This window comes from Pteronotus mesoamericanus, unplaced genomic scaffold, assembly GCF_021234165.1.
Source record: "Pteronotus mesoamericanus isolate MK-2021 breed Mesoamerican mustached bat unplaced genomic scaffold, CSHL_Meso_final scaffold_12, whole genome shotgun sequence".
Lineage (NCBI taxonomy): Eukaryota > Metazoa > Chordata > Mammalia > Chiroptera > Mormoopidae > Pteronotus > Pteronotus mesoamericanus.
The window spans coordinates 12,367,330-12,381,543 of NW_026555303.1; positions in this window are offsets into that span (position 1 = coordinate 12,367,330).

Below are 14,214 nucleotides of genomic sequence, written 5' to 3' on the forward strand. Positions count from 1 at the left end.
AAATTATTGGCAAACCGCATCCAGCAATATTCAAAAGTATATCCATCACGATCAAGTGGGATTCATCCCAGGGATGCAGGGATGGTTCAATATACGCAAATCAGTAAACGTGATACACCACATAAATCAAAGAAAAGACAAAAACCACATGATCATCTCGATAGATGCAGAAAAAGCATTTGACAAGGTACAGCACCCATTTATGATCAAAACAGTCAGCAAAATGGGAATCAATGGGGCATTCCTCAACGTAATAAAGGCCATATATGAAAAACCTACAGCCAATATCATACTCAACGGGCAAAAACTGAAAGCTTTCCCACTAAGATCGGGAACATGACAAGGATGTCCGCTCTCACCGCTTCTTTTCAACATCGTATTGGAAGTCCTAGCCACAGCGGTCAGACAAGAGAAAGAGATAAAAGGCATCCAAATAGGAAAGGAGGAAGTAAAGCTATCATTGTTTGCAGATGACATGATAGTGTACATAGAGAACCCTGTAGACTCTACCAAAAAACTCCTCAACCTAATAAGTGAATTTGGCAAAACAGCAGGATACAAAGTCAACATTCAGAAATCAAAGGCGTTTTTGTACACCAGAAATGCAATAGAAGAAGAAGAAATCAGGAAAAATATACCATTCGATATAGCACGAAAAAAGATAAAGTACCTAGGGATAAATTTAACCAAAGACACAAAAGACCTGTATGCAGAAAACTATACAACATTGAAAAAAGAAATTAAGGAAGACACAAATAAATGGAAGCATATACCGTGCACATGGATTGGAAGAATTAATATCCTTAAAATGTCCATACTACCAAAAGCAATTTATAGATTCAACGCAATCCCTATTAAGATACCAATGACGTATTTCACAGAAATAGAACAGACATTTCAAAAATTTATATGGAACCATAAACGACCTCGAATAGCTGCAGCAATTTTGAGAAAGAAACACAAAGTAGGAGGGATCACAATACCGGACATCAAACTCTACTACAAAGCCACTATACTCAAAACAATCTGGTACTGGCACAAGAACAGACCCATAGACCAGTGGAACAGAATCGAAAGCCCAGAAATAAGCCCAGGTCTCTATGGACATCTAATATTTGACAAAGGGGGCAGAAGCATAAAATGGAGCAATAACAGCCTCTTCAACAAATGGTGTTGGGAGAGCTGGATGGCTACATGCAAAAAATTGAAATTGGATCATCAGCTGACACCATACACAAAAATAAACTCAAGATGGATAAAAGACTTAAGTATAAGTCGCAACACCATCAAAGTCCTAGAGGAGAACATTGGCAGGAAACTCTCAGATATCCCACGCAGCAATTTTTTCACTGATATGTCTCCTAAAGCAAGGGACATAAAGGAAAGAATAAACAAGTGGGACCTCATCAAACTAAGAAGCTTCTGCACAGCAAAAGAAAACATCAGCAAAATGAAAAGGGAGCCAACCCTATGGGAAAATATATTTGCTAATGATACATCAGATAGAGGTTTGATCTCCAAGATATACAAAGAACTCACTCGACTCTGACTCCAAGAAGACAAACGATCCAATCAAAAAATGGGCAAAGGACCTGGGCAGATGCTTTTCTAAGGAGGAGATACAGAGGGCCCAGAGGCATTTGAAAGGATGCTCTGCATCACTAGCCATTAGAGAAATGCAGATCAAAACCTCCATGAGGTACCACCTCACACCGGTCAGAATGGCCATCATAAACAGATCCACAAACAACAGGTGCTGGCAAGGCTGTGGAGAAAAGGGAACTCTAGTCCACTGTTGGTGGGAATGCAGACTGGTGCAGCCACTATGGAAAGCAGTGTGGAATTTCCTCAGAAAGCTGAAAATGGAACTGCCTTTTGATCCAGCGATTCCCCTGCTGGGACTATACCCTGAGAACACCAAAACGCCAATACAAAAGAACCTATGCACCCCAATGTTCATAGCAGCACAATTTACAATAGCCAAGTGTTGGAAGCAACCTAAATGCCCATCAGTAGATGATTGGATCCAAAAATTATGGTACATATACACAATGGAATACTATGCAGCAGAAAGAAAAAAAGAAGTACTAAACTTCGCAACAGCATGGATGGAACTGGAGAGCATCATGCTAAGCGAAATAAGCCAGTGGGCGAAAGACAAATACCATATGATCTCACCTATATGCGGAACCTAACCAACAATGCAAAGAAGCAAGGCAAATATGACCAGCAACACTGAAAGGAAAAGAAATCAACAGAGACAAGAGGGAAGGGGGGGGCAGGGAAAGGGAAGGGAAGGGGAAAGTCAAGGAACATATAGCAAGGACTCATGGACAAAACCAAAGGGGAAGAGCTGAGGGAAGGAAGGTGGGAGGGGGCAAGGGAAAGAGGGGGGGGAAGGCAGAGACAAATGTATTTAAAAAGTAAATAAATTAATTAAAAAAATAAAAAAAAGTCAATATGTAAAATAGAAGAACTTTTAGGAGAAAATACAAACTAATATTTTCCTTGCCCTGAAACAATATATTGAAACCCAAAAGCTATAAAGAAAAATGTTGACAATATGGCTACATTAAACAATTAAGACTTTAAAATACTACTCATGTAAAAAAAGTTAAAGGACAAGTACTAGAATAAGAAAGTATTTGCAACACATCTATAAAAGGGTTAATAGTTTTGGAAGACTTTTTAGGGAAAAAATTCTACAAACATTTAATCAAAAAATGGATAAAGAATACCAAAAACATCATTTAAAGCTTTTTAAAAAATAATAAAAATAGACAGGAAGTATACAAAAACAGGTTTAGTTTAAACAAATAATAAAGTAACAATTAAAATAACACATCATTGTCACTATCAGAGGAATAAGTATTAAAAATATTGGTAATATCAAGCATTGGTGACTGCGAAAAGAATTGAGTATTCAATGACTCTTTTTCTCCATCTTCTTAAAGCAGTCCCTTTAGCATGCTTTGCAGTGCTGGTTTGGTGGAGGTGTATTCTTTTAGCCTTTATTTGTCTGAGAAGCTCCTTATTTCACCTTCCATTTTAATAGAGAGCCTTGCTGAGTAGAGCAGTCTTGGTTGCAGGCCTTTGCTTTTCATGACTTGGAATATTTCTTGCCATTCCATTCTGGCTTGTAGTGTTTCTGTTGAACAGTGTGCTGCTAGCCATATTGGGGCTCCCTTATATGTTACTACTTCTTTCTCCCTTGCTTCCTTTAGGATTCTCTGTTTTTCCTTGATATTTGCCATTTTAATTTGATGTGTCTTGGAGTGGGCCTCATTGGGTTCCTCCTGAGTGGGACATTCTGTGTTTCCTGGATTTGTGTGACTTTTTCTCTCCTCCAGTTAAGGAAGTTTTCCATCACTATTTTTTTAAACAAGTTCTCTATCCCTTGCTCCTCTTCTTCTCCTTCTGGTATCCCTATTATATGGATATTATTAAGTTTCAGGTTGTCCTGCATTTCCCTAAATGCCTCTTAATTTTTTTTTTTAGTCTTTTTTCCATTTCTTGTTCTTTCTGGGTGCTTTTTTCCTACCTTGTCCTCCAGCTCGCTGTTTCGGTCCTCAGCTTCATCTAGCCTGCTTTTGACTCCTTCTACTGTGTTCTTCAATTCAGAAATTGTATTCTTCACTTCCTCTTGTTTTTTATTGATAGTTTTTATGGGTTTTTTTTTCATGCTGACATAGTTTGCAGTTAGTTTCCCTGTCTTTTTTTGTAATTCTCTCTGACCTCACTGAGCTCATTGTACTTTCTTAGAACTGTTGTTTGGAACTCAATATCTGACAGGTTATTTGCCTCTATTTCATTTAGTTCTCTTTGTGGGGATTCCTCCTTTCCCTTCAACTACGGGGTGTTTCTTTGTCTTCCCATTATTTTTGAGACTCTTCTTTTTTGCTTCTACTTTTTAAATTGATCTGTCTTATTTCCTGACTTTGTGGTGTGAACTTCTATGGTAGGAAACCACTGTTTTTTTTTTTCTTTCTGAATCTGCCTCTGCTGATGTCAGATGTTGACCCTTAGCACAGTCTGTTCAAGACCTTGAGGAATCTACTGTCTGGCTGTCTCCTTCAGTTATTATTCTAGTCACTCTGCACTCAGCAGTCAGGCTTAGAGACACCACAGGTCAGGGCAGAGTCTCTCCTCGGGGCAGGGTTATTGGATCCTTTCATGTTGTTGTTTCTCAATGGAGTGGTCTGCCTGAGCAAGTTGGCTGCTTCCACATGGAGGATATTTCAGCCCCAGAATCCCATCGACTCCTCTCTCAGTTCTCTCCCCAAAGCCTCCATCTCCAGTCTCTCTTCAAGTGTTTCTAGACCACTCTGTGCCCCTTTTAGCCAGGGATCTAATATCTGTGGCTGTCACTCTGTACACTGCCATCAAGTTTTAGCATTACCAGTCTTAGGCAGAGCCTCCTCAGGGTGAGACTATTGGGTCCTCTTATGCTTTGTGGCTCTGCCTGAGGAAGATGGCTGCTGCCCTATGGGGGATGAGTCATCACTGGGATCCCACTGACTACTCTCTCAGTTCTCTCCCCAAAGCCTCCTTCCCCAGTCTCTCCTCAGGTGCCTCTAGTCCACCTTGCCCCCGCTTTTGCCAGAGTCCAGGGTATATGGCTGCAAATAAAAATTTATGTGTTGGCTTTCAATGGCTCTTTGCATCTCCAGCTGCCTGTCTCTGTCAGAGAGCAACCCTGCTGCTTTTCGCAGCTGGCTGTTACCTGTGTACATTTTGGGTTATGGGGCTGTAGCCTGGAGATCCCCACTTTTGATCTAGACCCCGCGCTTTGCAGGGGGATCCAACTGGTTCTTTCAATATCCGTCTGCTGCTGCCACCCATGGGTGCCCCGCCAACCTTCTCAAGTCTCTACCACACTCCTTGCCAGTTACGTTGTGCTAAAGCTGATTATTCTGTCTGTCTGAGCTTATAAGGTTCCTCTCTCACTATTGTTCAGTTGTTCACTCCAGGTGATTTCTCCACAATTTAATTGTAATTCCAGGTTAGTCCTGGGAGGAGATCAGTATGACTTCCATTAACTCCCCCACCATCTTGATTCTCCTCAAGTTATACGAGTTCTTTACACATTTTGGATATTGACCCCTGAAATAATGCACCATTGGTGAATATCTTCTCTCATTCAGAAGATTGTCTTTTCATTTTGTTGATGGGTCCTTTTGCTGTGCAAAACCTTTTTAGTTTGATGTAGTCCATTGTTTTTCTTTTGTTTATCTTGCCCATGGAGACATATCAGAAAAAATAAATATTAAGAGCAATGTCAGAGAGTTTAATGCTTATGTTTTCTTCTAGATGGTTTATAGTTTCTAGCCTTTAACCCTTTTTGAGTTTACTCTTGTATGTGGTATAAAAAGATGGTCTAGTTTCATTATTTACATATATTTGTCCAATTTTGCCAATACTACTTATTGAAAAGACTACACTGTCTTTACCCCATTGTATTACCTTTCCTCATTTGTACAGATGCGGGTTCATTTCTGGGCTCTCTATTCTGTTCCATTCATGTATGTGTCTATTTTTGTGCCTGTGCCATGCTGCTTTAATTACTATAGCCTTGTAGTATAGTTTGATATCTGGTAGCATGATACTTCCAACTTTGTTCTGCTTTCTCAAGATTGCTGTGGCTCTTCCATGTCTTTTGTGTTTCCATATAATTTTTAGGATTATTTGTTCCTATTACGTGAAAAATGTCATTGATGTTTTGATAGAGATTGCATTGAATATATTGATTGCTTTTGGCAATATGAATATTTTAACAATTTGTTTTCAAAGTTTCACTCTTCCTGCTATATTGAGGCTAAACTGATAGCAGCTGGGGTAAGAGTGGAAGTAGGGAGTCCAGTCAGCAGGCTATTTCCAGAAGATGAGTCAAAGTTGACGATGGCTTGGACAAGAGTGATATCAATGGAGATGGTGAGAAGTGTTCAGATTATGGATATATTTTTAAAGTAGGGCTCAAAAGTTTTACAGAATGGCTATGAGGTATAAAAACAAAATCAAGAATGATTTCAATTTCTGGAATCTGAAAGTATGGTTTCAAATCCAGCTCCACAACTTATCTGCTGGAGCAGAGGTTCATACACAACTAAAACCCTGAGAGAGCTGAGCCTTCTCCACTTAGAAGATCTTTGGTTCCAAAGGATGGGGAACTAAATGAGAAATCAATAACAAAGTATTTAGAAAATCCTCAAACTTTTCAAAATGAAATAACATATTTTAAATAATTCATGAATCAAAGAGGAGTGTGAGGAAAGTAATGTGTGTGTGTACATTTATTTAACTGAATGAAAATAGAACATATAAAAATCTGTGGAATGCTGCTCAAAGAATGCACAGAGGAAGATTAATAGTGCTAGTTTCTTATTGTAGAAAAGAAGAAATGTCTCAAACCAATAATCTAAGCTTCAACTTCAAGATACTAAGAAAAATCAAGCAAAAGAAAGGAAATAGTAAAGATAAGAGCAAAAATCAATGAAATGAAAACTAACATTAGAGATCCATGAAACACAGTTTATTGAAAAGGCCAATAAAATTGATAACCCTCAGTAGGACTTACAAAGAAAAAAGAAGACACATATTATCAATATCTAGAATAAAATGGAGGATATCATTACAGATATGTAGACAACGGGAATTGTATGAACAACTCTATTTACATATATTTAAAAATAGGTAAAATGAACTGATTACTTTTTTAAACACTATTTTTAATGGCTCCATGATATTCCATTATAAAGGTAATAATCCTTAACTTTTCACTTAACATTGGCTATTTAGGTTGTTACCATTTTTCCTATTTATTAAAACAAAACAAAACCTTTATGATGAATATTTTTGTGCATGAACTTTGGTATCTATTTCAGATTGTTTTCTTAAAATAGAATCTTAGAAATTATGTATCTAAAGTATTAATATGCTATTTTATCATTTTAAAATAATAATTTGAAATTATTATAGTTATTGTTAATAAATAATACAAATAGTCATAACATACAAATTCAAAAGATACTAAATGTTGTACAGTGAAAATTACGTCTCCTTCTCACTTCTGTCTCCCAGCCACCAGTAATCCAGTCTGTTTCTCGATTTCCTTTCAGAGAAATCTTTATATTGTGAGCACATATGTCCTGTAGATCATTTCATGTTACTACATAAAAGAAATGCATTATTTTTTAAGAGCTGTGTAATATTAAAATTTATCTCTTTATTGACACGTGGATCCTAATATTTTTCTGCTATAAACAGTGCTACACTGAATATCAATGCATAGACCTTATTTCCCACAGTATGAAATACTAGGAGTAGAAGTTCTGGGTGAAAATTTTGAACATCTAGCATTTTAATAAGGTATTATAAAATGTATTTTCATAGAGGTAATATCAATTTATATTTCTATCAATAATATGATAGAGAAGAGTCTTTTTCTCTCATTTATGTAATATATTACAAAATGCTTTAATTATTTCCAGTTTAAGAGATTAAAATGTTCATTATCATTTTCACTTTCATTTTGAGTGAACTTGCATTTTCAGTATCCACTTATTTCTTTTTGGAGGGAGGGGTATTTATTTTTTTTGGAAGAGTTCTTATTTTTTCCTTAATTATTCATAGGCACTAGGGTTGAAACAAATGTCTTATTATTTCTCTGTTGTCATTATTTGTCAAGCCATAAAAATCACTGCCTTCATTTATTCTATGGTTGATTTTGAAAAGAAGCATTTCTATGAATACTGTGGTCAGAGTGAGAAAGAGCACTTGTAGAATACAGTGCAGTCTGCTGTAATGTTCATTTGGTCTTCCTCATTACACTATGGTTTTAGTAGAGTATTTGGGATATGTGAAATTATTTTTGCATGGAAGTTAAAGTGAGATAAGCTTTCATATTCTCAAGTATTTCCTTACACTCCAATGGAGAACGACTGTCTTAGTGGTTTAAAAGAGTAGTACATACATTGTTAAAAGAGTGCTAAAAAAATAGTATTGCTACCTTTTAGAAGTATAATTGAAAGTTCACTATAGGAATATCTTAGAAATAGAACAAGCCATTTGCACACATTATTCAAAAATGTATTCTTGCAAGTACAGAAGCATGTTCTGATTTAAAAATGCATGTATATGGAATTACAGGAATGGTAAGATAAGTTTCTTAAATCTAAAATGAAAATATGTTTAGAGAAGTTTACTCGAAACTTCAATCTGCTTTTTCTTCTGTAAAACCAGAAAAGAGTTGTTTGTATTCTCTTCATTCCTTACTGTGGAACCTGTGTTGTTTTTTCACCAACTCTTCAGCAGAAGAAAAAAAATCCCTAATTTGAAACTCTTCTCATTGTGTCCTGAAGAAACCTGACTTCAGACGTGATAAAACTAATCCTTTTAGAAGATATAGCTGAGAACCTGTGTGAAATAGCACATATTTTGAAGAATATTGTGTTGAATCTTAAAATTGGGCTTAGCATAAACTAAGGATGCAGAATGTAATTGGAGTTAACATCAAAATCTGTTTTATATAAGAAAATATTACAGACAAAGTTATAGTGAGTTAGTTTTAGGGAGACCTTTGAACAATCTAGAATGAATAAATGTCTTATTTAAAAAATTCATAGGCATTATTTTTAATTATATTTTATTGCTTATGCTATTACAGTTGTCCCAAAATTGTCCCCTTTGCCCCCCTCCACTCAGACCCCACTCCCTCAATCTGTTGTCCATGTCATTGGGTCATACATATATATTCTTCAGCTACTCTATTCCCTATGCTGTACTTTACATCCACATGACTGTTCTTAAAGTAACAACTTGTTCTTCTTAATTCCTTCAACTTTTTCACCCATCTCTCAGACCACCCTATTATTTGGCAACCATCAAAATGTTCTCTGTCTCTGTGATTCTGTTTCTGTTTTGTTTGTTTGTTTATTTTGTTTTTCAGATTCAATTGTTGACAAATATGTATTTATTGCCATTTTATTGTTCATATTCTTTTATTTTTTCTTTGTCTTTTTAAAAGAAGACCCTTTAACATGTCATGTAATACCAGTTTGGTGATGATGGACTCCTTAGCTTTTTCTTGTCTGGGAAGTTCTTTATCTGTCCTTCAATTCTTAATGATAGCTTTGCTAGGTAGAGTAATCTTTGCTATAGGTCCTTGCTTTTCATCATGTTGAGTATTTCGTGCCAATTATTTCTAGCCTGCAAAGTTTCTTTTGAGAAATCAGCAGACTGTCTTATGGAGGCTCCCTTGTAGGTAACTAACTGCTTTTATCGTGCTGTTTTTAAGATTTTCTCTTTATATTTAACCTTTAGCATTTTAATTATGATGTGTTTTTGGAGTGGGCCCCTTTGGGTCCATCTTGTTTGGGACTCTCTGTATTCCCTGGACTTGTATGTCTATTTCCTTTACCAAGGAATTTTTTTTTTCTTTGGGGAATATTTCTTTCATTATTTTCTCACATAGGTGTCAATTTCTTGCTCTTTTTCTTCTTCTTCTGGCATCCCTATGATCCAAATATTGGTATGCTTGAAGTTGTCCCAGAGGCTCCTTACACTATCTTCATTTTTTGGATTCTTTTCTCTCTTTGCTGTTCTGATTGGTGTTTTTTTTTTTCCTTTCTTATGTTGCAAATTGCTGATTTGATTCTTGACTTCTGAGTAAATCTTTGTGTGGGTCTTATAAGAGGAACTGCCTGGGATTCTAGAAGTTTCTGTCTTCCACAGCTTCAATCCCTGCTGATTTTTTACAGCCAGAAGTCATGGACACTTACCTTCCTGGCACTGGAACTCTGGGCTGGGAACCCAGAGTGGGGCTGGAACCGTTCACTCCTGAGATACCCCTCCCGATTTTTATCCACCACACATGGGTGTGTGACCAGCCCATTCCACATCTCCATGCATCCTACCAGTATTGATGTGGTTTCTTCTTTAATTCTGTAATCATAGGTCTTCCATTCATCTCAATTTCTGATGGTTCTTAATGATGGTTGTTGTATAGTTTAGTTGTAATTTTGATGTGGCTGTGTGAGGAAGTATGTTGTGTTTACCTATACCACCATCTTGACCGGAAGTAGGCAATATTTTTATATTGATGAAATTTTAGCTCTTTGGTTGTTATTTGCAAGAATTTTTTGTACAGATTATCATTTCAGTTGTTTATGTTTTTTGTCATCCATAAATGTTTTTTTAAATGTTTTAACTGTTGTTCAATTACAGTTGTCCCCATTTTCCCCTTATTGCTCTCATCTGGCCTAGCCACCCCTGCTCCCACATTCAATCTCCCCCTGTTGTCTTTGTTCATGAGTCCTTTATATATGTTCCTTGACTTGACCCTTCCCCTTCTTTCCTATGTTATACCCCTGTCCCCTCCCCTCTTGCCACTGTCAGTTTGTTCTTTACTTCCATGTCTCTGGTTCTATTTTGCTCACTTGTTTGTTTTTCTCATGAGGTATCACTTATAGGTGAGCTCATATGGGATTTGTCTTTCACCACCTGGCTTATTTTACTTAGCATAAATGTTTTATGTGCATGGTTGTATCTGTTTATGGTAATGGTACTGAGTTTGGTCAGTTTAGTCAAATGGAGAAAGCTATTCTCCACTGGGAAATTTTTAAATATATCATTGCATTTTCCTTTGGCACCTTTATGAGTTTATATTTTATACAAAGTCTTGCTCAATTTAAAATTTATTTTTGTGTAAAGTGTGAGAAAAGGATACAACCTAATTTTTTTCACATAGCTTACCAACACCATGTGTTGTATATTCACTTTTGCCCATTATTTTAAAATGCTAGCATTATCCTACATTGAATTCCCATAAATATTTAGATCTATTTCTGTTTCTCTATTTTGTTTTATTGATCTGTCTGTTTTTCTGTGAACTCTAAAAACTATTCTAGCTTTATAATATATTTCAATATCTAGCATAGCTAGTCTCACCCTTTGTTGTTCTTTTCTAGGTTTTATTTTTTTACATTCTCATCCATTTATTTTTTCCAGGAAAAAAATATAAAATTTTTGCCTTTTTTTCTCTCAGTTTTACAAGTGTTTACATTAGGATTGTTTAAAGTTCATGGAATAATTTGGGGAGAAATGGCATCTCTATAATTTGATATTCTCTGTTTAGAAAATAAATGTCTTCTCATTTGTTTACTGCTTATTTGCATTTTCATGCAATTTTTATTTTACTTGTAAGGTACATTTTATTTTATAATGGAATGACTTGTTGAATATCAATTTACCAAAACTCATCAAATATGAAATACATAAATTAAATATCCCTAGAATTATTAAAGAAATTATATCTGTATTTTTAAAACTTCCAAAAGAAATCAGTGTTCCCAGATAGAATTATTGGTGAATTATTATACCAAACACTTATATAAGAGACCCATTTCACAAAACCTCTTTCCCAAATTAGAATAGGGATACTTCTCAAATCACTTTATGAGGTCATTATTAGCATGATACCAAAATTAGACAAAGTAATTACAAGAAAATTAGAGGCCAATAATCCTCGTTAATGCAAAGTTCCTCGAAAACATTAGCAAATCAAATTCAGGAATATATAAAAATAATAATGTCACAACCAAACGGAATTTACCCTTGGATTGCAAAGTTGGCTAAATATTTAATAATCAATAGATATAATTCACAATATTAACAGTCTAAAAAAGCACATGATCCTTTCAATAGGTTCAGAAGAATAATTTGACAAACTCCAAGGTACACTTATGATAAAAGCTTCCTCAACTGCTAAAGAGCATCGACAAAAGACCTACAGTTAATAATACACAATGGTTAAAAACTAAATGCTTTAAGATTAAAAATAAGGCAAGAATGCCTTCTTTCACCACTCATATCCAACATCATTCTGAAACCCATAGTACAACAACAAAAAAAGCATATAAATGGAAAGAAAGAATTAAAAATTTCCTTATTTGAAAATGGCATGATTGCTTATGTATAAAAAAGCAAGTAAACTAACCCCCCCCCCAAAAAAAACCCTCCCAGAACTAATAAGTGAGTTCATCAAAGGCACAGGATACAAAGTTAACACACAAAAACACACTGTATTTCTACTTACTAGCAATGAACATTTAGAAACCAATTATTTTTAAAAAAAGAAACCATTTACAATAGTTCAAAAAAATGAAATACTCAGGTATAAATCAGGTATAAAACATGTAAAGGATGGTTATGTTGATAAAACACTGATAATGGAGAGACAAACTGTGTTTATGGATTGAAATGCTCAGCATACTAACAACTTTAATTCTCCAAAAATTGTTTTACAGATTTAATACAATTCCAATAAAAATCCCAACAGGATATTTTTGTCGATATAGACAAACCGATCCTAGAATTAATATGAAAAAGAAAAGGAACTAGAATAGCCAGCACAAATTTTGAAAAAAATGAGGTTGAAAGACTCACACTACTGAATTTTACAACTTACTACAGAGATGCAGAAATCAAGACAGTGAAGCATTGGCAGAGGGGTAGACACATAGATCAATAGACCTGAAGTGAGTCCAGAAAATGACCCTCTAAAATATGTTCAGGAGAGGGGGAACATGTCGGAGGAGTGAAAGGTAGTCACACTGACCTCCTCCCAAAACCAAACTGGAATTGCAACTAACTGAAGTAATCACCTGGAAAGCAATGGAGCGATAGTGGGAGAAGAGCCTTGGTGCCGCGGACAGTGGATTCTACTCTCACACATCCCAACGGGTGAGAATTGCGGTGGAGGCTCGAGAGGGTGGGCTGGGTGCGCACGGGCACTGGCACCAGAGGGACATTGCAAGGGCCAGTTAGCATCCCCCCGAGAAGAACGGGGTCTGAATCATAAACAGGAACCCCTAAACTACAGCAGCTAAAACCAAGAAAATACAGACAAAACGCAACCCCAAAAAGCTGAGGGGCGCTCTCTGCCAGAGACAGGTGGCTGGGGATGCAAAAAGATATTTAAAGGGCAAACGCAAAAGTTGCAGCGGCAGCCACCCTCCTTGATTGCTGGGTAGAGGCGGCAGCAGGGTGGGCTGGTGCCTGGGAAAAGACTGGTGAGGTAAACTTTGTGAAGAGAACTGACACGGCAGCGGGTGGAGCCCTGGTGATAACGCACTTCCCACTCTGCAGCTACCATCTCTCTCAGGCATAAGGGAATCAATTAACCTGCCTTTTGTGCGCTGCTCACACAGCTTGTATGCCTGTGAGCTACGGGGCTGAGTGCAGACTGCCTGGGAGAGCCTTGAGGAGAGACTGGAGATGTAGGCATTGGGGAAAGAACGGGAGGAGGAACCTGGGAGTCCCGACTCCCTCCCCGTTCCGTAGTCTCCATTGTGGGCTGGAAAGGCGTGGCCCCAAAGAGGCAGAAGCGGGGTGCGCATGAACCAGACTGCCTGCGATTGAAACGCAGTCCGCACAGGGGTTGGATCCTTGGCCGAAGGGGTCACAGAACTGCCCAGAGGCCCCTGAGGGGAGACTAGAAACGGAGGCATTGGGGAAAGAACGGGAGGAAGAACTGGGGAGTCCCGACTCCTTCTCCTTGCCGAAGTCTCCATTGCGCGGGAAGAGGCCACACCCCCAAAGAGCCAAAAGCTGAAAAGCAAACATAGACACCCCCAAAACACCCAGAGCAGGCGCGCACACTTGAGCCGAGTGACTGGCGAGGGTTGGCGAGCGTGTGTGTGACCCACGCGGGCTGGCGAACGCTTGCACCTGCCGGCAAGGCCTCACACAGACTGGCACCCATACGGCCTGCGAGGGATTTCACAGAGGGGAAATGGCAGGTGTAAATTGACCTACCCGCCGCGATTGCGGAGCGGCCCACAAAATAAGTAGAGCTGCCCAGAGTCCCTGGAGGAGAGACCAGAAACAGGATTAACCAGAGAGTCCTAGAGCTGATTTCCTCCCATTTCCGTAGTCCCCATTTGGCGAGGGCAAGCAACGCACCCAAAGAGCCAAAAGCAGGGAAAACACTCAATAGAAGACCCTAAACTGACCAGTGCCACGAAGCACGCATGCCAGGGAGGCCAGATGAGTACGGGAGGTCGCGAATAAGCCCCCTGGTCTGGGGCAAACACATGCGAGCCCAGGCAGGTGGGGGACCATGCTGCGCTGGGAACGCGCTCAAGGAGCCCACGTGAGAGCTCAGAGAGATCCCAAAAAATAGCCCAGCCCTGACCGAAGGGGTCACAGAGCTGCTCC